The 25619-nt window shown below is 39.7% G+C and overlaps 1 protein-coding gene and 1 non-coding gene across 15 annotated transcripts in view; one reads left to right on the forward strand and one right to left on the reverse strand.

The window, feature by feature from the left end:
- EPB41L2 (erythrocyte membrane protein band 4.1 like 2) overlaps positions 1–25619 on the forward strand; it is a 229245-nt gene that overhangs the window by 69879 nt on the left and 133747 nt on the right. The window contains exon 1 of one of the 14 annotated variants that reach the window (XM_037844855.1): positions 15246–15376. The exons of the other annotated variants lie outside the window; for them this stretch is intronic. The gene's annotated coding sequence lies outside the window, so the exon portion shown is untranslated. Of the gene's footprint in view, positions 1–15245; positions 15377–25619 lie in introns of those variants that run through there. 14 annotated transcript variants of the gene reach the window in all.
- On the reverse strand, positions 472–578 carry LOC119541057. Its single transcript, XR_005218187.1, has one exon. It is a non-coding gene; the product is annotated as a U6 spliceosomal RNA (small nuclear RNA).

Genomic DNA, 25619 nt, shown 5'->3' on the forward strand with positions numbered 1-25619 from the left:
CTGATTTATGTTCTTCTGTGTAATTTAACGGATATTATGTTACAAATTCAGATTAATATATTAGAAGATAGAAGATTATTCAGTGACTCCCATACCAAGTTTGAATAGTTTAAAAGACCAATGACTTCTCAGGTTGAAAACGGTTCAGCTTACTTTGTTTTAAATTATACGTTGACACAAATGCTAGGAGTGATCATCGAATATATTATAGGAGATTGACCATATTTTCCCCAAAACATGTCCCTTTCTCCTTGTTTTTTTTCCCCCCCGACTTCCTCTTTTAAATGCTCTTAAGTTATCAAGGCTATTTGGGATAGAGAGCAGGGATTCTGATCTGTTCCCATCTTCCTAGACGCTTTAAACCCCTTCCTCTCACAGCCACGTGCATTCCTGATCACCACTCTCTTTGGTTTCTGGGGTAGAGGTGCCCTTTCCCCTACCCACAGTTTTTTGTTTGTTTGTTTGTTTGTTTTTAATATGGAATGCTTTACAAATTTGCATGTCATCCTTGCACAGGGGCCATGCTAATCTTATCTGTATTGTTCCAATTTTAGTGTATGTGCTGCCGAAGCGAGCACTTCTTTTGGTTTTGATCCTTTTCCCCCCATCTCTTCTATACTGCATGCCATCCATTTCCTCTTCCTTCTCCTCTGTTACTTCAGCATTTCCCTTTTGTCTCTTCCACCAAAAGACTGCACCAAACAAAACAAACAAAACATACCCTTGTACATAAACATACTCCTTGAACTGTGTACCTATTGTAATTATTACTTACCTTTTCTGTAGCCTTTCTTCACTGATCAACTTAGAGTAATTCATACTTGTTATAATTTGCCCCCCACTTTCTCCAGTATATTTTTTTCCTCAGCCACTGGCTTCCTCAGCCACTGGCTTTTTCCATCACTGTCCTCCACCACTGTCCACTGAACTTGCTCTTTGTGGTTTCCGGCAGTCTTCCATGACACTCACACCTGGTGGCACCTGAGGCACCTGTCCTTGCTGCTCTTCACTTCTCCTCCTAGTGTGGCTCTGCTCTCTGGGCCATGCTTCCTTGGTTTGTTTTCTTCCTCTTATGCTGGTCATTTCCAACCTCCTAATGGGTTCCTTGCTCTCTGCCTAGAATTTATTATGAGCATTTTCCTTACTGTTTGTTTTGCCTGCAGTTTCATCTAACTCCTTGGCTCCAGATAACACTGCTTGACCCATTAGTTCCAAATCTTAGCATGGAACCTCATACTCTATCATTTAGGTACGCGTCTCCAGTCAGCCTCCTGATTTCCCACCTGGATGTCCACAGACAGACACTTCAGACCAAATGCATACCAAGTGGAAGGCTTTTCTTCCTTTATCCCTCTTTCATATTCTTTCCTAAAGTCCCTCGGTAGGTTAATGGCACTACCACCTGGCCTTTGACTGCCAGGAATCTAGAAACTTTGCTTGCCATTACTCCTGCAATCCAATTAATTTTATCCAGTCCTGCCCATTTCACCAACTAAATATTTCTTAACTTTATCTTGAGTCATTGGAGCAGCATTTAACTAGCTAGCTTCCATTCATTCTGTCAACTTGTTCTCACATGGCCTGCCAGAGTGATCCACCAGAAATGCAGAATTAATAGTATTTTCCATTGCTTGCAAGATAGAGTAAAACCATCTGAGCTTAGTATACTGATCACTCCTTATTGGGCTGCCACCTCCCTTTCTTGTCCCATCTCTTCCACTCCCCGCCCAGTGTTGCAAGCAGATGAGGGACTCACCGTTCTCTGCAACACATTTATCTTTTGTGATTCTATGTCCTTCACTTACTGTTCCCACAGTGAGGAGTGTACTTATACCCACTTATCTACCCAGTAAGCTCCTCGTTACTCTTCAAGGTCAGCTCAGAATGTCACCTTGGGAAGCATTCTCCCCCCAAGTCAGTTCCTGTTAAATTGTCCACATGGCTCATTTTATGCTTATGTTATAGCTCTTATTGCCCTTGTAGTATAGTTATTTAAATGCCCCTCCTTCCCACTGCCAGGAGCCAAGTTTTACAAAGGTCTGTATCCCCAGCAGCTATCAGCAAGCAAAGAACAATTCCTGCATTGGGTGAATGCATGTTAGAAAACCCTAAAGGTACAGAATTATAATTGAGAACTCATGGACAAAGGTAATGGTGAGTACGCTGACTTGGTGATGGGTAATTTTGTGTATTGTATTGGGTGGGTGGGGGCTGTGGGTTGAGGACATACTAGCACTTGTAGCTGGGGTTTTCTCTCAAAATTCAGGTTAGGGAGCAAATTTTAGAGGCCAAGATTAAAGAAATAGGTGGAATTACAGCTTCAAACTATGGAGCTAATGAAGCTGGGAAGGTTGGAAGTACCTGGGTTTACAGACAAGGACCCAAATCAGTGTAGCCTGCATACAGCTGGCAGGTAGAAAATCAGGTCAGGTGAAGCCAAGGAGGAGGCCCCAGAAGAGGTCGTAGCACCCCACGGGTGCGATGCAGAGCTATATGCTGCTTATTGTGCACGTAGAAGCTGCGCGCAACTTCATGCACTTCATTTTTGCTAAGAACCTTGTAGCTGAAACGTTTGGTGTTTATTTGGTTATAACTGGGCCTCTTGGAACAGTTGTGGCTGTTATAACAGAAAGGAGAGAAAAGAAAGAAGGGAAGCTATGGTGCAGTAGTGGTGGTGGGGTAGGATTTTCCTTCCAAAAGTTGAGGAAAAAAATAGATAAATGGTATTGGTAGGAGAGTACTATATGTTAATGTTTGATTTTCAAAAATAAAATTCAGTTAATGTTGAATAATGCTTTCAGGCATCTTAATGGAAAATTCTTGATGAATTTCTTGATGACTGAAATTTTGTGTTGAATAGTAATTTGAGTTTGTATAGCACTTTGCAGTCTACCAGTACTTTTGTGGCAATTCTTCTCTGATTCGCTCAACAACTCTATTGTATAGGCAGGGTATTTCATTTTGCAGACCCTAGATCACAGACTTAGCTCATTGGCAACGTGGGGCTATATCCAGGCTGTTTGAGAATAAATTCAGTATTCCTTCAGATTAGGAAAGTAGGAAATTTCTTGGAAAGGGCCTCTTTATTTCTGGAAACATATTTTTGGGGTGAGGGGGTGGTGGAATGGGATGAGGTGGGGGTGGGTATAGGGTTCTTGTAAGGTCTAGAGGTTGGGACAGAGCTGGGGAGTGTGCAGTTTCAGGGCTGTTTGTTTCTTCTGGCCCCTAGACAGGGAGAGAGGGCCTCTAGTTTCTGATTTTTCCTTGTCAGTATCTGTCTCCTGTCCTTCTCAGCCAAGCAGGGCAGTCTTGAGAAATAGAGAAAGGCCATTGGAATTATTAGCCAGAATCCGACATCTAGCCTGGGCTCTGCCATGACTTGACTGGACAAGTCCCCTAACTCCTGGGCCCAGGTTCCCCCCGTGGGAAAGGCAAGGGCTGGAGATACACGAATGCGAGGCCCCTTTGGCTCGGAACTTCTTTGATTCTATAAAATCTCATTTGCTCAATCATATGTAGGGTGTTGCACAGGTGCTAGCAAGACCTTTGTGCCTGCTTTGCATGAGGTGAGCAGGTGCTTTTACTTCTTTCCTCCTTAAGACAGGTTGTTAGCAGTAGCATCTGTTCATTTAGGACGAGGGAAGAATGAGCCCTGACCTCCTACGCCTGCACTGCTGCCCTTGACCTCCCCAGGTGGAGTTGTCCACTTCTTCTGCGGTGCCCTCCCTGTAGTTATTATTACGGCCCTTATGTGGTGTAATTTTTTTGGTTTATGTGTCTGTCTTCTCTGCTAGTCTGTGAACTCCCTGAGGACTGGTATGGGGAAGAATCTCTGAGTCCTAAAGACCTAACCAGTGTCTGGTGCAAAGGAGGAACTCAGCGAATGTTTCTTAAACTTAAATGGAAGGCAAATAATACATTTAAAAATAACTGTTGGATTAATATACTGATCTGATTCTGTAATTCTAGAAGTAATGCTTACTTTGGAAGTTAATTTTTAAAAAAAAGTTTTAGTAAGAGCTTTGTCCTAACAGTTTGAAATTTTTCGAAACATTCACACTTTTTGATTATAGATTCCCACCCCACCCTGCATGCTCCCAATTCCTTTTTCTCCCCCTTTACCTGCTTTCAGTCTCTCTCTATACACCCTGTAAACCTGTGGTCATATGGCATATTCCTTTGACTGACTCCCAAAATCATACCACTTTGTAATATTATATGATTTAAAGTAATTTAACATGAGTCTAACATTGCTAAGATGTTGTAGAGAAGAAACTTTGACTCATGTGTGGTTATGCAAATTATTCTAGATTTAGAGTCTGAGAAAAGTTAAATTGTGGTCTTAAAGTGGACTGGGATCAAGAGAACTCGAGCATAGGAGCCTTGGAAGTAGCAGAGTCTTTTCAGTAGCAGTGAGCCTATGACATGTGGGCTCTTAGAAAATTTTGTAGACCAACTGAAGTTTACCCGATATGAAAGTCAGAAACTTTTCTCTCTGTTTGTTCAGAAAATAGAGTTTTGCATAATAGTTGGTTGAAGAGAAGGTTGGATTTTCTGTAAAATCAGTAGAATTAAAAAAGGTGGTTTTTTTTTTTTCCCTTAGTACTTTTTAGGTTATTTTAGGATTATGCTAGAAATTGTGTTGTCTGCTTTTTTCTGGAAGGGATAGATGATTGCTTTTCAGATGATGAATAGAGGTAGGAAAACTGGGAGAAAAAAGGCTTTACTCATTGTCTTTTCTCTGACACTGATGACCTTATTTTCTGCTTAAAGAGTTTATGTCCTTTATGGTTTTGGAGTGTTGAATGACCCATCGGATTCAGTCCTCTACCTTTTATTCAGTTCCATTCCCTGTCCCCCAAGCCAGGAGGTAGGGCAATTTTTTTTTTTTTTTTTTTATCATCATTTTATTGAGATATATTCACATACCACACAGTCATACAAAACAAATTGTACTTTCGATTGTTTACAGTACCATTACATAGTTGTACATTCATCACCTAAATCAATCCCTGACACCTTCATTAGCACACACACAAAAATAACAAGAATAATAATTAGAGTGAAAAAGAGCAATTGAAGTAAAAAAGAACACTATGTACCTTTGTCTGTTTGTTTGCTTCCCCTACTTTTCTACACATCCATCCATAAACTAGACAAAGTGGAGTTTGGTCCTTATGGCATTCCCAATCCCACTGTCACCCCTCATAAGCTACATTTTTATACAACTGTCTTCGAGATTCATGGGTTCTGGGTTTTAGTTTAATAGTTTCAGGTATCCACCACCAGCTACCCCAATTCTTTAGAACCTAAAAAAGGTTGTCTAAAGTGTGCGTAAGAGTGCCCACCAGAGTGATCTCTCGGCTCGTTTTGGAATCTCTCTGCCACTGAAGCTTATTTCATTTCCTTTCACATCCCCCTTTTGGTCAAGAAGATGTTCTCCATCCCACGATGCCGGGTCTACATTCCTCCCCGGGAGTCATATTCCACGTTGCCAGGGAGATTCACTTCCCTGGGTGTCTGATCCCACGTAGGGGGGAGGGCAGTGATTTCACCTTTCAAGTTGGCTTAGCCAGAGAGAGAGGGCCACATCTGAGCAACAAAGAGGCATTCAGGAGGAGACTCTTAGGCACAAATACAGGGAGGCCTAGCCTCTCCTTTGCAGCAACCGTCTTCCCAAGGGTAAAACTTATGGTAGAGGGCTCAACCCATCAAACCACCAGTCCCCTATGTCTGTGGTCATGTTAGCAACCATGGAGGTGGGGTAGGCGAATACCCCTGCATTCTCCACAGGCTCCTCAAGGGGGCACTACATCTTTTTTTTTTTTTTTTTTTTCCCTTGTTTGTCTTTTTTTTTTTTTTTTTTTTTTTTTAACTTTCCCTTCTTTTTTCAAATCACCTGTATGAAAAAAAAGTTAAAAAGAAAACAAACATACAATAAAAGAACATTTCAAAGAGACCATAGCAAGGGAGTAAGAAAAAGACAACTAACCTAAGATAACTGCTTAACTTCCAACATGTTCCTACTTTACCCCAAGAAAGTTACATAATATAGCAACATTTCAGTGAACTTGTTCCTACTACATCCATCAGAAATTAACAGACCATAGTCATTTCTGGGCATCCCCAGAACGTTAAATAGCTTATCTGTTCTTCTTGGATTATTGTTCCCCCTTCCTTAATTGCTCTCTACTGCTAGTTCCCCTACATTCTACATTATAAACCATTTGTTTTACATTTTTCAAAGTTCACATTAGTGGTAGCATATAATATTTCTCTTTTTGTGCCTGGCTTATTTCGCTCAGCATTATGTCTTCAAGGTTCATCCATGTTGTCATATGTTTCACCAGATCGTTCCTTCTTACTGCCGCGTAGTATTCCATCGTGTGTATATACCACATTTTATTTATCCACTCATCTGTTGAAGGACATTTGGGTTGTTTCCATCTCTTGGCAATTGTGAATAATGCTGCTATGAACATTGGCGTGCAGATATCTGTTCGTGTCACTGCTTTCCGATCTTCCGGGTATATACCGAGGAGTGCAATCGCTGGATCGAATGGTAGCTCTATATCTAGTTTTCTAAGGAACTGCCAGACTGACTTCCAGAGTGGCTGAACCATTATACAGTCCCACCAACAATGAATAAGAGTTCCAATTTCTCCACATCCCCTCCAGCATTTGTAGTTTCCTGTTTGTTTAATGGCAGCCATTCTAACCGGTGTTAGATGGTATCTCATTGTGGTCTTAATTTGCATCTCTCTAATATCTAGTGAAGCTGAACATTTTTTCATGTGTTTCTTGGCCATTTGTATTTCCTCTTCAGAGAACTGTCTTTTCATATCTTTTGCCCATCTTATAATTGGGCTGTCTGTACTATTGTCATTGAGTTCTAGGATTTCTTTGTATATGCAAGATATCAGTCTTTTGTCAGATACATGGTTTCCAAAAATTTTTTCCCATTGAGTTGGCTGCCTCTTTACCTTTTTGACAAATTCCTTTGAGGTGCAGAAACTTCTAAGCTTGAGGAGTTCCCATTTATCTATTTTCTCTTTTGTTGCTTGTGCTTTGGGTGTAAAGTCTAGGAAGTGGCCTCCTAATACAAGGTCTTGAAGATGTTTTCCTACATTATCTTCTAGGAGTTTTATGGTACTTTCTTTTATATTGAGATCTTTGGTCCATTTTGAGTTAATTTTTGTGTAGGGAGTGAGGTAGGGGTCCTCTTTCATTCTTTTGGATATGGATATCCAACTCTCCCAGCCCCATTTGTTGAAAAGACCATTATGGCTCAGTTCGGTGACTTTGGGGGCCTTATCAAAGATCAGTCGGCCATAGATCTGAGGGTCTATCTCTGAATTCTCAATTCGATTCCATTGATCTATATGTCTATCTTTGTGCCAGTACCATGCTGTTTTGGCAACTGTGGCTTTATAATAAGCTTCAAAGTCAGGGAGTGTAAGTCCTCCCACTTCGTTTTTCTTTTTTAGAGTGTCTTTAGCAATTCGAGGCATCTTCCCTTTCCAAATAAATTTGATAACTAGCTTTTCCAAGTCTGCAAAGTAGGTTGTTGGAATTTTGATTGGGATTGCATTGAATCTGTAGATGAGTTTGGGTAGAATTGACATCTTAATGACATTTAGCCTTCCTATCCATGAACATGGAATATTTTTCCATCTTTTAAGGTCCCCTTCTATTTCTTTTAGTAGAGTTATGTAGTTTTCTTTGTATAGGTCTTTTACATCTTTGGTTAAGTTTATTCCTAGGTACTTGATTTTTTTAGTTGCTATTGAAAATGGTATCTTTTTCTTGAGTGTCTCTTCAGTTTGTTCATTTCTAGCATATAGAAACATTACTGACTTATGTGCATTAATCTTGTATCCCGCTACTTTGCTAAATTTGTTTATTAGCTCTAGTAGGTGTATCGTTGATTTCTCAGGGTTTTCTAGATATAAGATCATATCATCTGCAAACAATGACAGTTTTACTTCTTCTTTTCCAATTTGGATGCCTTTTATTTCTTTGTCTTGCCGGATTGCCCTGGCTAGCACTTCCAGCACAATGTTGAATAACAGTGGTGACAGCGGGCATCCTTGTCTTGTTCCTGATCTTAGAGGGAAGGCTTTCAGTCTCTCACCATTGAGTACTATGCTGGCTGTGGGTTTTTCATATATGCTCTTTATCATGTTGAGGAAGTTTCCTTCAATTCCTACCTTTTGAAGTGTTTTTATCAAAAACGGATGTTGGATTTTGTCAAATGCTTTTTCAGCATCTATTGAGATGATCAATTGATTTTTCCCTTTCGAGTTTTTAATGTGTTGTAATACATTGATTGTTTTTCTTATGTTGAACCAGCCTTGCATGCCTGGAATGAACCCCACTTGGTCATGGTGTATGATTTTTTTAATGTGTCTTTGGATTCGATTTGCAAGTATTTTGTTGAGGATTTTTGCATCTATATTCATTAGGGAAATTGGCCGGTAGTTTTCCTTTTTTGTAGGATCTTTGCCTGGTTTTGGTATTAGATTGATGTTAGCTTCATAAAATGAGTTAGGTAGTGTTCCATTTTTTTCAATGTTTTGAAAGAGTTTGAGTAAGATTGGTGTCAGTTCTTTCTGGAAAGTTTGGTAGAATTCCCCTGTGAAGCCATCTGGCCCTGGGCATTTATTTGTGGGAAGATTTTTGATGACTGATTGGATCTCTTTGCTTGTGATGGGTTGGTTGAGGTCTTCTATTTCTTCTCTGGTCAGTCTAGGTTGTTCATATGTTTCCAGGAAATTGTCCATTTCTTCTACATTATCCAGTTTGTTGCCATACAGTTGTTCATAATATCCTCTTATAATTTTTTTAATTTCTTCAGGATCTGCAGTTATGTCACCTTTTTCATTCATTATTTTGTTTATATGGGTCTTCTCTCTTTTTGATTTTGTCAGTCTAGCTAGGGGCTTGTCAATCTTGTTGATCTTCTCAAAGAACCAACTTTTGGTGATATTTATCCTTTCTATTGTTTTTTTGTTCTCTATGTCATTTATTTCTGCTTTAATCCTTGTTATTTCTTTTCTTGTACTTGGTTTAGGATTGGTTTGCTGTTCATTTTCTAGCTTCTTCAGTTGATCCATTAGTTCTTTGATTTTGGCTCTTTCTTCCTTTTTAATATATGCATTTAGTGCTATAAATTTCCCCCTTAGCACTGCTTTTGCTGCATCCCATAGGTTTTGGTATGTTGTGTTCTCATTTTCATTCGTCTCTATATATTTAGCAATTTCTCTTGCTATTTCTTCTTTAACCCACTGATTGTTTAGGAGTGTGTTGTTTAACCTCCAGGTATTTGTGAATTTTCTAAGTCTCTGATGGTTATTGACTTCTAATTGTATTCCATTGTGGTCAGAGAATGTGCTTTGAATAATTTCAATCTTTTTAAATTTATTGAGGCTTGTTTATGTCCCAGCATATGATCTATTCTGGAGAAAGTTCCGTGAGCACTAGAAAAGTATGTGTATCCTGGTGATTTGGGATGTAATGTCCTGTAGATGTCTGTTAAATCTAATTCATTTATCAGATTGTTTAGGTTTTCAATTTCCTTATTGGTCTTCTGTCTGGTTGATCTATCTATAGGAGAGAGTGATGTGTTGAAGTCTCCCACAATTATTGTGGAAACATCAATTGCTTCCTTTAGTTTTGCCAATGTTTCTCTCATGTATTTTGTGGCACCTTGATTGGGTGCATAGACATTTACGATTGTTATTTCTTCTTGCTGAATTGCCCCTTTTATTAGTATGTAGTGGCCTTCTTTGTCTCTCAAAACATCCCTGCATTTGAAGTCTATTTTATCTGAGATTAATATTGCTACACCTGCTTTCTTTTGGCTGTAGCTTGCATGAAATATTTTTTTCCATCCTTTCACTTTCAGTTTCTTTGTGTCCCTGTGTCTAAGATGAGTCTCTTGTATGCAACATATTGATGGTTCATTTTTTTTGATCCATTCTGCGAATCTATATCTTTTAATTGGGGAGTTTAATCCATTTACATTCAACGTTAAAACCGTGAAGGCATTTCTTGAATCGGCCATCTTATCCTTTGGATTATGTTTGCCATATTTTTCCCTCTCTCTATTAATATCCTTTATTGTACCCATACCGAATCTCTTTAGTACTGAACCTTTCTCCAAGTCTCTCTGTCCTGTCTTTGTTTCTCTGTCTGTAGGGCTCCCTTTAGTATCTCCAGTAGGGCAGGTCTCTTGTTAGCAAATTCTCTCAGCATTTGTTTGTCTGTGAAAAATTTAAGCTCTCCCTCAAATTTGAAGGAGAGCTTTGCTGGATAAAGTATTCTTGGCTGGAAATTCCTCTCTCTCAGAATTTTAAATATATCGTGCCACTGCCTTCTCGCCTCCATGGTGGCTGCTGAGTAGTCACTACTTAGTCTTATGCTGTTTCCTTTGTATGTGGTGAATTGCTTTTCTCTTGCTGCTTTCAGAACTTGCTCCTTCTCTTCTATGTTTGACAGTGTGATCAGTATATGTCTCGGAGTGGGTTTTTTTGGATTTATTCTATTTGGAGTTCGCTGAGCATTTATGATTTGTGTATTTATGTTGTTTAGAAGATTTGGGAAGTTTTCCCCAACAATTTCTTTGAATACTCTTCCTAGACCTTTACCCTTTTCTTCCCCTTCTGGGACACCAATGAGTCTTATATTCGGACGTTTCATATTATCTATCATATCCCTGAGGTCCATTTCGAGTTTTTCAATTTTTTTCCCCATTCTTTCTTTTATGCTTTCATTTTCCATTCTGTCATCTTCCAGGTCACTGATTCGTTGTTCAACTTCCTCTAGTCTTGTACTATGAGTGTCCAGAATCTTTTTAATTTGGTCAACAGTTTCTTTAATTTCCATAAGATCATCCATTTTTTTATTTAGTCTTGCAATGTCTTCTTTATGCTCTTCTAGGGTCTTCTTGATTTCCTTCATATCCCGTACTAGGGTCTCATTGTTCATCTTTAGTTCTTTGAGTAGCTGCTCTAGGTGTGTCTCTTCTGGTCTTTTGATTTGGGTGCTTGGGCTTGGGTTATCCATATCGTCTGGTTTTTTCATATGCTTTATAATTTTCTGTTGTTTTTGGCCTCGTGGCATTTGCTGACCTTGATAGGGTTCTTTTAGGGTTTGTAGACCAGTTGAAGTCCTTATCTCTAATTTATCAGATCTACAGCTTCGTGGAGTACACTTTCTCTAACTAACCAGCAGGTGGCGTCCACGAGCCACCTGTTCTCCACAAGCCAGATCTCCCCTGCTTAGCCTTTTTGGTGAGTGGGGGAGTGAGTCTTGTGGGGCCCAATTGGTGTCCCAAGCTTGCGTGTGTAGTTGGTGTTGCCTGCCCTGTATGTGGGGCGTGTTTCTGGGCAGTCGGGGAGGGGGGGTGGCCCTAACAATCAAATCTCCCTGATGATCCTAGAGTTTTAAAGCTACTGCAATAGTCTAATCCTTCAGTTCAGTCCTGCCACAGTTTGTCTCTGCCACTGACCCACAAGTCTTTGGTATTGGTGTATGGCTCCTGAGACTTGCAAGTGGGCCCCTCTTCCAGGCCGTGCACCCCGGGTCCTCTGTTGAGGGATGACTGTGCTATGTTACAGGTGAGTGCCGTCCCCCCAGGGCAGTTCTGGGCTGCTGGGCTGTGTTGGGAGGCTCCCAGTCTGCTCAAATGATGGCTGAATGGGGCTCTGTTAATTCACACTGCTCCCCCTTCCCAGCTCTGGGACATTCAGCTGAGGTTGCATGGAAGGCTAATGTCCACGCCGAGTTTTGTGGTGTGTGCCTTTTATTTGAAGCACTTCCGTCACACTGGGTTGTCTGGGGCAGCTCTGGGCTATGGGGCTGGCGATGGGCAGGAGTGTTTCCTGTCCACCAGGATGGTGGCTGTGAGCGGACACCCCCCTTTTCTTGGGAAGTTGTGTTGTTTAGTGAATTTTCTCAGCCACTGGATTATTGCCTTTTGTCTCAGAGCTCTCTTAGTTCTGCTCTTGACTTGACGTGCCCAAATTTCAATTCTTTGAAGCTTTCTGTATTGAGCTTCTTAGAGTAATTGTTTTAGAAAAAGCAAAAAGGATTTAAAAAAAAAAAAAAAAAAAAAAAAAACAAAAAAAAAAAACCGGCCCTCCTCAGAGATCTAATGGGTTATTGAAATGCTAATAGACAAAGCAACCAGGGCCATTAAGGAAAGGTGCACAGGGCAGAGAGATCAGCCTTGCTTCGGGATTTGCATATGCGCCTCAAGGCCTGATCTCCGCCCTTCCCCTTTCTGTGTTCACCAGAACTCCAAAAATCCTCTGCTTTTACTTTGGAGCTTCTCGTGTTGTTTTCCTTCTATGCCCGTCTCCTCTCTGCTGGGCTGGCTGCTCTCAGAGTCTCTGGTGTCTGGCCTCAGTCTATCTATGGTTGGAGTTTGAATCAGTAGAATGAGTTTCCGATAAGAGCAGCCACTGCAATTCTCCCTTCTCCTTCCTGGAGCTGACAGCCCCTCCTCCCACGGGACTGAGCCTGGCAGGGAGGGGCGCGGGTCCCCTGGCCGCAAAAACTTACAGATTTCGCTGATCTCAGCAGTTCCACGTTTTCATGAGTGTTGTATGAAGTATGCCCAAAGACAGATTACTCTGTGGTGTCCAGTCCACGCAGTTCCTGGTTTTTTACCTACTTTCCTGGAGGAGTAGCTAAAACATACAGCTCACCAGTCTGCCATCTTGCCCCGCCTCCCGGTAGGGCAATTTTTAAAAGTCAAGAAATTATGATACTGGATCTCCATTAATACACAAACTCATACACACAAAGAGAAACTATTTCCCAACACACTCTCTTGAATATTTTAAAAATAGTATTCTGAGAACAAACTTCTAATATCTCTTTTTAATCTAATAACTGGAGATAATGTCAAAAAATGACTTTTTTGATCTGCCCAAGACAGGTGTGATAGATATAAATGCATATTGACAGTTTTTTATATTAAGACCTTTGTGGATATTTCAATATATGTATTTGGCCACATGGATGTGTTTAAAATCTTACTGGAACTGAATAGTTCCAATGATGCTGGGCCTGGGTTGTATACTTCTCCGCCAGTTACCCACTGGGTAACTTGGCTAAGTCATTTTGCCTCTCTGAATTCAGTTTACTCATTTGGAAAGCAAGGGTGTTAAAACAGAAGTAGAAGTGATATGACCTTTGTGGAAAAGAGTATTGGCTTTGAAGCCAGAGAAACCTGGGTATAAATTCTGGCTCTACTTTACAGGGCATGTATAAGTTTGGGAAATCATTTAGTTTTTCCTAGTTGTGATAGTCTAACCTTTTTATCCCCTGTATGGGCTTGTTCTGTTGCAAATCATGGTGCTGTAAAACTCACTGTCTTGAGTTGAGTGATGAGCATCAGGTGTCTCAAGCAGAATCTTTTTTTCTGAGGCATGTGGAGTGGAGCAGTAGCGTGAGGTTCCTCGGTAAGGGTGGGAGAGTAAGGGAAGAGGGCAGGAGCACAGGGGTGATGCGAGATACCTGAGATGGACTGTGCTGAGCCAGTGTCCTCTTCCCTGGATCCAGGACCGTGGGTCAGTAGTTCTCAGACATCCAGATTCCATGAAGCAATACATTCTAGGAAGAAGTTTGGAGCCGGTACTTTCCCAAGTAGGTATGTTATAAAAATCTGCCATGTGTACCACCAGTATTTATTGAAGCTATTTTTTAAAAGATACATTTAACATAAAATATTTAGGAAGAACATAATCTGAATAAAGGATGATGCCCTGAATTGAACAAAATTGGTTCTATAAAAAACTCACTAGATTGCCCTTTTGTGAACCAGTGAAAACTGTGGTAGATAGTGCTGTTTGCTTCCATCGTATAGAATGATTTTATCTTTTAGTTTTGTATTTGCTCATCTCCACAGAGATTAATCACTTTAGAGCTGCTACTAAAACATAGTCCCACAAGTCTAACCATATTGCAAACCTTACCCTTTCTCTGTCAGTTGGTATAGGTGATAGCTTGTTCATTTTAAGTGTTTTCTTTGTGATTTAAAAAACAAACCAAAAAAACCTTTACTTTTCTGAAAGATTTTGCTGTAGGTGACTATGTGAACTCTGACTTAGTGCTGCTTAATAGGAGGGCAGTATGGTAGCAGGATGAGGTTGTAAAAATGCGCACCTGTATCCACAGTCTGACCATCTCAGTCCTGAATTGTTTTAATGGAAATATGTACAGTGGAAAAAAAAGGAATTTAAATTGTGGAAATGTAATGGGGAGGGGGGGAGCTGTACTATAGAGTTAAGGAAGATAAGTTGTCAGATCTCTCTGAGCTGAATCTTAGAAATTCTAACGGTTTCCTTTAGTGACTTTTACATTTACTTTGCTTCTGCATGTTTGTTTGCATTTGTACGACAGATTGGTTATTAGTAATACAGGATTATCTTATGTATCAATCATTTCTCAGTTTAGGATGTCATGTAAAATAGGACTTGCCAACTTTAGCACTATTATATAGTACCTACCCAATCTAGATTAAAACCAGCCTGCATTGTTATATACAATTTGATTGAATCAGAAGATTCTTTTTCAAGTAAATCAAATAGATATTTCTCTTTTATATATTGAAAACTGGACTGTGTTTGTGCTGTTTTTCTACATCTGAAAAATTTGTATATCAATTTCATAGTAGTTGATAAGATGATTAAACTAATTTAGTTTTACATATACTATTAGTGACTGGTGATTATTACGGATTAAAATGACAAAAATGAAAACAAAGCAGATCTTTTACAAATGAATAAAATAGAGGTTTCATTTTTGTATATTGAAAACTGGACTGCATTTGCACTGTTTATTCTACATCTGAAAAAAATAAGTTTAAAAAAAATAAGTATAGTAGTTTGTTAGTAAAAATGATTAGCTGTATCTTAATTACATATACTTTTGATGACTATTAGTAGGATGAATTAAAATGACAACAATAAAAACAAAGTTGGGGACGGGTTCCCAAAGGAAAAAAAAACCAAAAGCCATACATGTGAAAACTAATTTTAAATGGGGAGAGAAACTTCTCACCAGTAGTAGAATTATAAAAATTATGGCTGTATCAGTAACTATTCTTTATGTAGAAGGATTCTTCACTTAGCAGTTAGAAAGGCAGCGGAAGATGAAGGTTTTCCTTAACCCGTGTGAATTCTGGAGCTGAGGAATGAAGTGACTTGGAACCAAGCTGGGCTTTCCTACTGAGCATGTCCTTCCCTGGCAGGGTCCGGCCTGGGTGGGGCCGGTTTTGTTCGTTAAGCTGGATTTTCATCAGCTTTCCACAGTCTTCTAATGACAGGGAGCAGCAGACAGCCGGCTTGATGTGCTTGAAAGCTGCGTAAGTCTTTCAGGGGGAGAGTTTTAGGAAATTTCTGCTGTAGTGGCATATGTTTTTTTGTTTTTGCATTTGAAGGAAGTTTGCTGTTGAAAGTGTGATTAACTGTCCAAAGGACTGAAGATTTGGAAAATACTAATGTACAGAGTAGATGGAATTAGGGTATGTATAGTATTCAGCAAGGGAATATGTTCAGTTACATTTTAACCAAAATAATTTTTTTAATGGCCAGAGTTGTTTTAGACCATTTACTTGCTTTCTTAAGGCAGATGTTGAAATTTTCAGGTTATCTTTAACGTGAAAGTTTCTCAGGCTTGACCTATGAGAATAATCAAGCTAGTTGGTTGGTTTTGTGTATTTGTCTTGCTGTTTCACAATTGATTTATTCAGTTTTAATATATTCTCTGTGAAAGTTTATTTCCTAAGGCCCTGTGAAAACTATGTAAGATTAATAGTATACAGTCATTTTTTTGACACATTAAAGGATGACAAATTTCAATGTCATTGATTTATAAATTGTCCTGTTTTCATGCTAACTTGTTTGATTTAACTTGTACTCAAGCTGTCAGTGATTTGAATCCACATTTTTTAATGTCTGCTGATTTAGTGGCCATTAACAGTTACCAAGAAGTATATATTATTTGGATGTTGTTACACCTAAGTAAATATTTGTTGAATAAGTATAGGGTCACCATCCTCTTTTACTGCGGAATATTTAATATGTGGTCATGTTGAGAAAAAAAGTCTTCATGCTTTTTCTTTATACAACCTACCAGTCTAACAGTCTTCCTTCAAAGAAATTCTTGTTTCGATACTACTTTCTAGCAAAATGAGGAGTACTTCTATAATTTGCAGATGATCTCTGTAATTTCCTTTTTTATTGTTGATACTGCAGGTAATGCTCTTACACCACTGGGGTGATGACTGTATTTTTCTGGGGACATGTGTACTTGGGAAGTTTGGTTCCTATTTTCATCCCCACAAAGAATTGTCCATTCTGAATTATTGGTAACTTGGATGTGGCAACTGAAGAAATGAGAACTGTGTTTAGCTGATGTTGAAGACCTGGACAGCCGGTACCCCCTCTCCCATCTGCTCTGTGGTACTCCTGTACAGATTTATGTGATACATTGATGGGCTATAGTTTAACATAATCACTGTATCACAGAGAGCTGGAAAGATAAATTTTCAGCATTAATATTAGTTGGAAAGGTAAAATTTTAATTCTGACGTTAGTTTTACTTGAATTTTTTGATGCTGAAGTCTGAAGGTTGAACACCTGGCGTATTCTCCAGCACGATCCTCTACCATACCAAATCATTTTTGCAGAACTTTGGGAATCTTAATTTTAAGAAAGCAAATACTTTTAGCTCAAGTGAAAACTTGTCCTAGCCACCACCACCTAAAAAGAGTTATTTGAAGCTTTTGCTAAGTAAGGTAGTTTTGAACTAGACTAATGCCCAGCATAGAAATACTTTCCTTTTTTATTCTTTTAGCACATTTTCAAAAAGGCTTTATAGCCTTCCAAGTGGCATGTCTGTAATTCCATTGTAGTTACAGTTTTCCCCATCCCGGGCAAGCTGCTCCTCATGCCAGGCTAGGGGGCCCTAATGCTAACACTCTACCATCTGCTGACTGACCACTGGGTTGCGTCAATATTTGGATCTGCTTACCTAAGCTAGAAAAATCATTCTGCTGATAGTCTCATCTTTTGCAATATATGTTTTGTATTGCTAAAACTCTTTGGTAGTGCTGTAATATGTAAAATGGCAGAAGAGCTAGTGACCAAAATTTTAAAAGTGAATTATGTGTTTTTGATAAGGTTTGGGTGTTTATGCCTGTTGACAGTGGAACTCCAGAGATTATGGAGAAGAGGATTTGAAAGTGTGAGGTCAGAGTAAGCTGCAGCCTGGTGGACCTGTCATAATGTGGGGAGTTGATTGACTTTGACAAGCTTTTGTCATATGACCTATTAAAATGCAGCGTCTGCAGCCTGGGCATTTATCCTGTGCAGTTAACCTTGGTGGATTTTTCATTAGTTTATGTGGGAAGAGCCTCCTGAATAACTACTGTTGTGTTTTAGCTGCAGCATTCAGAGTTTGAGTCACACCGAGTAGTATTAGACTGGTTGAATTATATTAGACTGGTTTCTGGTTCATACTGAACCAGAAAGTCACATAATTAAAATAAATTGAAGCTCCTTTCTTTCTCTTCCGTGGCCTCCATGTTCTCTCCAAACCTCAGCTTGAATGAGAAAGCTTGTTTGTCCCTTTCCTTGACACTCCCCCTTCTCTGGCTGCAAAGGGACTGTCCAAGCCCAGAACAGAGTGTGAAATGGAAGATAGTACAGAAAGGTGTGGCTCATCCATTCCTGGTCACCTACAGTCCTAGTAATGGATTATAAAAGTTCTCTCCATTTCTTTGTTTATTTTGGTAAGCACAGATTCCTAGGCTCTTTTAAAATCCGATCTTACCCTTCATTTGTAATTTAAAAGAATAAACTTTTCTGTCTGATGTGTGCTACATCATATTTAAAGATATTTCTACCATTATTGCTGAAATTGTGTAGGATAAACGGAGTTTTACCAGATATATCTGACTGCAGTTTTCCCCTCCTTGTCACGGGTGCCCTGGCTGGAGCTTGAGGCAGCATGTTCTTGGGAGCATGTGTGGACTCTACTTTGTAGATGACCACTTGATACTAGGTGGGTGTGAGTTTAGTGATGGCATTGGGCAGGGATCCTATGCATAAACTATAGCGTGAGGTAGTTTTGGGTTGAGCTCAGAAAGAGTATCTTCCCTGGTATCTGTCACTGTCGGGGGAGATTGCTGGTCTTGGTTCTGCTGTTTTGAGCCTAGTTATGATGTCCCTGGGTGGAACTGCACATTAGCATGTTTTTCCTTTCTATGGAGCGTTATATGATGGTGGTCCAGGTAAATGTTCCCCAAATGCCCGGAACATTGCAGGGACATTCATTGAGAAGCCACGAATGTGCGTCACACTCCATTAGGAACAAGCGATTTTTCATCTGCACAGAATGTCACGCTCCTCCTGTGAGTCTAGGAGCAGATGTGGGGCAGTGAAGAGGTGTGGCAGGAAACATGAAGACATCCTTGTGCTTGTCAGGACAGTTTTGTTCCTGCTTTCCCCTCTAAATGAGAGGAAGCTGCTGAAAGAGACTGGGGATTATGTGCAATCAGCTTAGAAACTGAATAAGAATCTTCTCATTCTGTTTATCTTCCCTTCTAAAAATTTCCCCAACTTTCAGAGATATCTGTTTCCAACCACCCTGTTCTCAGTATTCCAACAGAGAATGGGAATAATTCTTTTGGCCTAGGTGCATATACACCAGTATTATTGTTAGGAAAAGAAAGCTTTTTATTTCAACTCCATCATGAGGGAAAAAGGATAAAATACTAGTAAGGTTTTCTTAGGATCTGTGTATTTTTTTTTTTTTTAATAATTTTTACAAACCCCATACACAGAACTCCAGCATACCCTGACCCCCTTCTCCCGATACCCCGATCCACCAACTTTAACATCCTGTCACACCACCATTTCTTTCTTTCCCTCCCTCCCTCCCTCCCTGTCTCCCTATCTATTGCTCTGTCTTCTGAACATGAGAGCAAGCTACACACATCCTTGAACAAACACTATAATTCACATATACAATTTCCACGAACAAGAACATTCTTTCATGCAATCCCATTAAGCGTAGCTAAGAAGTTCAAGAAATTCAACATTGATACAAAGCTTACATTCTATATTTCCTTTTTTTTTTTTTCTTATGTCTCAACTGTGTCTCTTTGAGCCCCCTGTCCTCCATCCTCAGATCCCATCCAGGATCATCCTTGGCATTCAATTGTCATCTATTTAGACTGTATTTTTTTTTTTTTTAATTATGGAAACATGTAGACAGCCTAAATCTTCCCATTGCACCCCCTCCCTAGCATTCCATTAGTGGGATTAATCACATTTAGAATGTTGTAATGCTATCACCTTCCCACCTTCCATTACTAGAAATTTCCCTTCACCTCAAACAGCAACCCTACATTCATTTCTTAACTCCCCATTGCCCCTTTCCCATTTCTCATAACCCGTACTCTACTTTTCATCTCTATGGTCATATTCTCTAATAATTTCTTTGTGTTTACTGTGGGACTTAAATTTAACCTCTTAAATCCATAACAATCTTGTTTTTCTTTGATACCAACTTAACTTCAATAGGACCCGTAAACTATGTTCCTATACTCCTCCATTCCCCCACCTTTATATAGTTCTTGTCAAAAATTACATATTTTACATTGAGTCCAAAACCACTGATTTGTCATTAGAGTTTGTGTATTTTATATCATGTAAGAAGTAAATAGTGGAGTTACTAATAAAAAATTATTGACTTCTGTTTGTATTCCATTGTGGTCAGAGAATGTACTTTGAATATATTCAAATTTTTTTTTTTTTTTAATTTATTGAGGCTTGTTTTATGTCCCAGCATATGTTCTATTCTGGAGAAAGATCCATGATCACTAGAGAAAAATGAGTGTCCTGGTGATTTGGGATGTAACGTTCTATATATGTCTGTTAAAATTCTCTATAGCTCTCTCTCCTTTCTTTGGTTCTCTGTCAGTAGGGCTCCCTTTAGTATCTGAAGTAGGGCAGGTCTTTTATTGGCAAAATCTCTCAGCATTTGTTTGTCTGTGAAAAATTTAAGCTGTCCCTCAAATTTGAAGGAGAGTTTTGCTGGATAAAGTATTCTTGGTTGGAAATTTTTCTCTCTCAGTATTTTAAATATGTCACGCCACTGCCTTATTGCCTCCATGGTGGCCGCTGAGTAGTCACTACTTAGTCTTATGTTGTTTCCTTTGTATGTGGTGAATTTCTTTTCTCTTGCTGCTTTCAGAACTTGCTCCTTCTCTTCAGTGTTTGAGAGTCTGATCAGAATATGTCTCGGAGTGGGTTTATTTGGATTTCTTCTATTTAGAGTTCTCTGGGCATTTATGCTTTGTGTATTTATATTGTGTAGAAGGTTTGGGAAGTTTTCCCCAACAATTTCTTTGAATACTCTTTCTAGACCTTTACCCTTCTCTTCCCCTTCTGGGACACCAATTAGTTTTAAATTTGGATGTTTTATTTAATCTATTGTATCCCTGAGATCCATTTCGATTTTTTCGATTTTTTCGATTTTTTTCTCCATTCTTTCTTTTGTTCTTTCATTTTCTGTTCTGTGGTCCTCTAGGACACTGAGTCATTGTTCAACTTCCTTTAATCTTGTATTATGAGTATCCAGAGTCTTTTTAATTTGGCCAACAGTTTCTTTTATTTCCATAAGATCTTCTATTTTTTTATTTACTCTTGCAATTTCTTCCTTATCTCTTCTAGGGTCTTCTTTATGTCCTCTATATCCTGTGCCATGTTCTTCTTCATGTCCTTTATATCCTGTGCTGTGCTCTTGTTCTTTGATTGTAGTCCTTTGATTAATTGTGCCAAGTACTGTGTCTCTTCTGATATTTTGATTTGGGTGTTTGGGATTGGGTTCTCCATAGCGTCTGGTTTTATCATATGCTTTAAGATTTTCTGTTGTTTTTGGCCTCTTGGCATTTGCTTTGCTTGATAGTGTTCTTTCAGGTTGTAAGAAATACAACTTGTGGGGCGTGTGTTTGGGTGGTTAGGGAGGCAGGGCAGCTGTAATAATCAAACCTCCCAGGTGTTCCTGGAGATTCAAGGCTGTTGCAAGAGTCTAAGCCTTCATTTCAGTTATGCCCCAGATTTCCTCTGCTGCTGATCCACAAGTCCCCGGCATTGATGTACCATCCCTGGGTTTTCTGAGTAGGTCCCCCTTCTCAGCTGTGATCTTCCGGGATCTCTGCTGAGGGAAGGCTGTGCTATGTCACAAGTGCACGCCGTCCCTTAAGGGAAGCCCCGGGCTGCTGGGCTGTGCAGGGGCGCTCCCAGCCTGATGCAAAGATGGCTGAATGGGGCATCTCACCCCCCCCTTCTCACAGCTCCGCCTTCCCAGCTCCGGGACAACTAGCTGTGGGTGCACCCAAGGCCACTGTCCACGGCCGATATTGTGGCGTGTGCGCGGTGCCTTGGGATACACTCCCCGTCACACTGGTTTTCCTGGCGCGGCTCTGGGCTGTGGGTACGGCCCCAGGCAGGAGTGTCTCCAGCCTGCCAGAGAGCTGCCTGTGGGGTTTGTGAGGTGTACTGAGTTGGAGGCTGGCAGAAGTCAGTTTCTTTGAGGATGCAGAGACAGCCTTGAACTTCATATGTCAGGAAATCAGCTTTGCTTTAGGCCATCTTATGCGCTGGCAAAGCTGGAACAGACTGGAAGGTTTCGGTACTCATGTGTGTGCTGCTCTTCATTTGTGTGGTCAGAGCTGTGTGGCACAGCAAGGTAGCACTTTGCCAGTCACTTGCGGCATTTGGGTTGTCCCAAGAAAGGAGACCAACCGAGGTGGGTTCACTTGATGCGTCTGGTTTGTTATTGCGTATATGCTGCCCTGCTAAAAAAGTACTTAAGTGCTTCAGTTTGTACGAAATTCTGCTCATTGTCTCCCAAATTGGCACCTCTGTACCTCTCCCGGCCAGTCCCATCCACCATTCCCCATAATCACTGTCACTCTTCTGTATCCTTCCATCGTTTCTTTATGCACACTCAGGCAAATATGTGCGTGCTTATCCACATGTTGTGTATTCACACATTTATGCCTCCCTCCACCGTGTTATCATTCCATAAGGTAGTATCTCAGATGTGCTGTTCTTAATCTTGCTATTGTACTAAACAATGTATCTTGGAGATATATTTCTGTATCTGGAGTGGAAACATTCCTCATTCCCCTCCCCCTTTACAGCTGCTTAGTATTCTGTCCTGTGAATGTATATAAGGTTCCCTGTTGATGGACATTGACCTTTTGCTATTACAAACAGTATTGTAGTGAATCACCTTGCGCGTAATGATTTTGCATGCATGCAGATGTGTCTGTAGGATGCAGTCCCAGAAGTGGGATTACTTGGCTAATATACATACCATTTGTAATTTTGATAGCTGTTGTCAAATTGACTTCCATTGGGTTTGTACCAATTGGCTCTTCTACCAGTAATTCTGTGAGAATGCCTTTGTTCCCATAGCCTTTCTCAGTGATTGCATGATTAAGTTCTGGGATTTTTCCATTCTGAGTTTTTAGCTTGCATTTCTCTTACGATGAGTGTGGGCATTTTTTCATCCCTTTATGTGCCACTTGTGTTTCTTTTTCAGTGAATTCCATACTTGTCCACTCTTTTCTCTGTGGAGTTGTTGGTCAGCCTAATCAATTTAAAAATGAAGTTTGGATTGGATTTTTGATGTTGAGGAAACTTATAACCAGGATTATTCTATTTGACTGTTTATGCAAGTTACTTGAATTCAGCCAGAGAACAAATATGTCTAGCAAATAAAGTTGAGAATGAGAATTAAGTGCTCTTTAGAAAAGCATGACCCCTATTTGTATTTTATGGGTGTTTAGCTAGCTTTTCCCATGAAAGGCCATTGTGTGACTTCCTGAGGTGATGACAGTGGTAGTTTTTAGGAAAACTGTGTTGGCTTTTCAAAATGGCAGTAATTTCTGAATCTAAATTATCAAAATTTCTGAATCAGTGACAAATCGGAATAAATATTAATGCTAATATTGTTATCTGTGTTCCCCACAAGACTGAGGGCAGGATTTCTTTCATGTATATTGCTGGTGTCTGGCACGTATTTTATGAGAGTACTCAATAAACATTTGTTTTGAAAGAAGGTGGTAAGATACCAACACAGGTACTGTGAACAATCGAATGTACGATTTGTTTTGTATGACTGCATGGTATGTGAATATCTCTTAATAAAATGAAGATAAAAAAATAAAAAATTAAAAAAAAAAAAGATGCCAACACAACCCACACCCTGGAGACTGGTGACATTTATTGGGCCTCAGAGCATGTTGCTAATGATTGTAAAACCCCAAATGGTAGTGATAATTTATTGATTTTACTCTTTCAATAAATAATTGTCAGGCATTATGCTAGGTGCTGGCTGTACTTAGTGAAGGGTTTTGGTTTGGTGGCAGTGTTCAAAGGTCTCTGGAGCTGGACTACTTGAGTTTGGATCTTGGCTATTCCGTTTATTGGTTATGTGGCTTTGCACAAGTTGTTTAAGTTTATCCATTTTTTCACCTGAAAAATAAGAGTAATTTTAGTTTATTCCCCAAAGGATGGTGAAGATTTAATGATTGCTACATGCAAAGTTGGTAGAACAGTGCTCAACAAATAGCTAATGTTACTATTGCTTTGTACTCTTATTTCTGTCCTTGTTACCATTATTACTACTCTTATTTTTAGTGAATAGTCATAGTCCTGTTTTCACAGAATCCGTCTTTGATGACAGTGATGACAGTGGCCCACCATTTATTATGAATTTATTATGTGCCAGGCATTTCGTGTACAGCATCTGCTTTAATCTGTAGAGTTGCACAGGGAGTATGTACTCTATCCCTATTTTACTTATGAGGAAAATGAAGCCCAGTGAGGCTAAAAAAATTGTCCATGATCATATGGATAGTAAAAGGCAGAGTTGGAATTCTAGCTCTGGTCTGTTTGGTTCCCAGACTTGATCTCCACACCCCATATTATTTTATTCAAAGATTAGCTTCACACGGAAAGAGTATAGCTCCAGTTCTGGCCATTACAAAAATGGCACCACCTGAGAGGAGGATTTAGAGCAAATGCAGTTCATCAGTATTTCTCAACTCACCACTCAGTATTCATAATTGGTAAGTGAGGAGCCAAGACGGTTCTGAAAGTCTTAGTATTAAAGGCTTTGTGTGATTATGATTATGAGATTAATGATGTTCAGCATTGGGGTCCTTTAATGATTTATGTATGGCCTCTAGTTGTTGGTGCTCATTTTAAGAACGAGTATCTATTTCTGGGAGGGCCCTGGTTGTTGGAGAGAGCTGTGCCTGGCACAGATCTCCTTGACCTAATACTTAATGAGAGCGGCAGGGACTTATTTTTAACAGATAAGATTGTTATCACTTATTTTGAGTGTTATTGGAATTGGACATTATTGAAAATTATGCTTTAATTACACAACCACTCTTAAGTATATGAAGAAAGGGAATCTTACAATTTGAACCCTGAGATCTTGTTAAGGTTGTTTCCTTCTTTTTTAGAGTTGTTAGAATAAAGAACCTTGTTTATCTCATTAATTTTTACTTAAATATTAGGTTTTTAAAAATTGAGCATGGGAAAAAAAGGGAAATTTTGACAACCATGGCTCTTAGGTATGAGGGCCATAAAACCCATGGGGAGTAACAGTTAGCTGAAATGGTTCTATATGTGTTCTCAGTTTCCTCAGGCTTATCTTCTAATGTTTGCCTCAGAATATGCAGAGACTGATACCAGGATTCTTTGACTGCAAGTAACTGGAACTCATGAAACCATGGGAAAGCATTTTACCACATGGAGCGGAAGCGCAGACACAGGGCTGGGCCGTGTGTGTGTGATGAGGTGTCCCCTTCTCTGTGATTCGCCCGCCAGTGCCTTCTACTGTGTGTTAGTTTGTCCTCAGGCCTTCTCTTCTTATGGATCCAAGATGGCAACAGCATTTAAGGAGTCATGTAGACAGTATCTAGAGGTAGAACAGAGGCCTCCTCTTTGTGGCTCTTTTTAGAGGGAGGAAACTTTTCCCAGAAGCCCACCGAGAGACCTTCTGTGTGTGCTCTTGGCAAGGGGAGGGAGGATGGGTATGTCTGTTGAAGGTCCTTTATCTCTCAAAGCAGACTGTCAAACAGAAAGATACAGTGTGAGATAAAGGGTGGCAACTTCGGATTATTTGAAAAATAGCTCTTATTTTTCCTCACAGGTGGGTGGAGAGCGGTGGTACAAATAATATAAACTAGCAAATAGTCTGTAGGGAATGTCTTCACACTTGAATACAGAATACAGTAGTTTCTATACCGTCTGACCCATGAGAACATTATACGTATAAGGAACAGGACTTTCAATCTGCTCTTTGTTATTCCTTCTCCCTGTCCAGATACTTTTCTCACCCCCCCACTCCCTTCTCGCTTTCTTTTAAATGTTGCTATATTTGAGAAGCGTCACTCTAATATTTGTTAAGTAGAGTTGGGTGGCTATTGAGTCATTCCTGTATTTGGGTTGCTATATTTGTTTTTCTAACACTTGGTGCTCTAAGGGAAGACGATAATAGAGTGTTTTAAAAGA

This window comes from Choloepus didactylus, chromosome 7 (genome assembly GCF_015220235.1).
Source record: "Choloepus didactylus isolate mChoDid1 chromosome 7, mChoDid1.pri, whole genome shotgun sequence".
In the NCBI taxonomy this organism is placed as follows: Eukaryota; Metazoa; Chordata; class Mammalia; order Pilosa; family Megalonychidae; genus Choloepus; species Choloepus didactylus.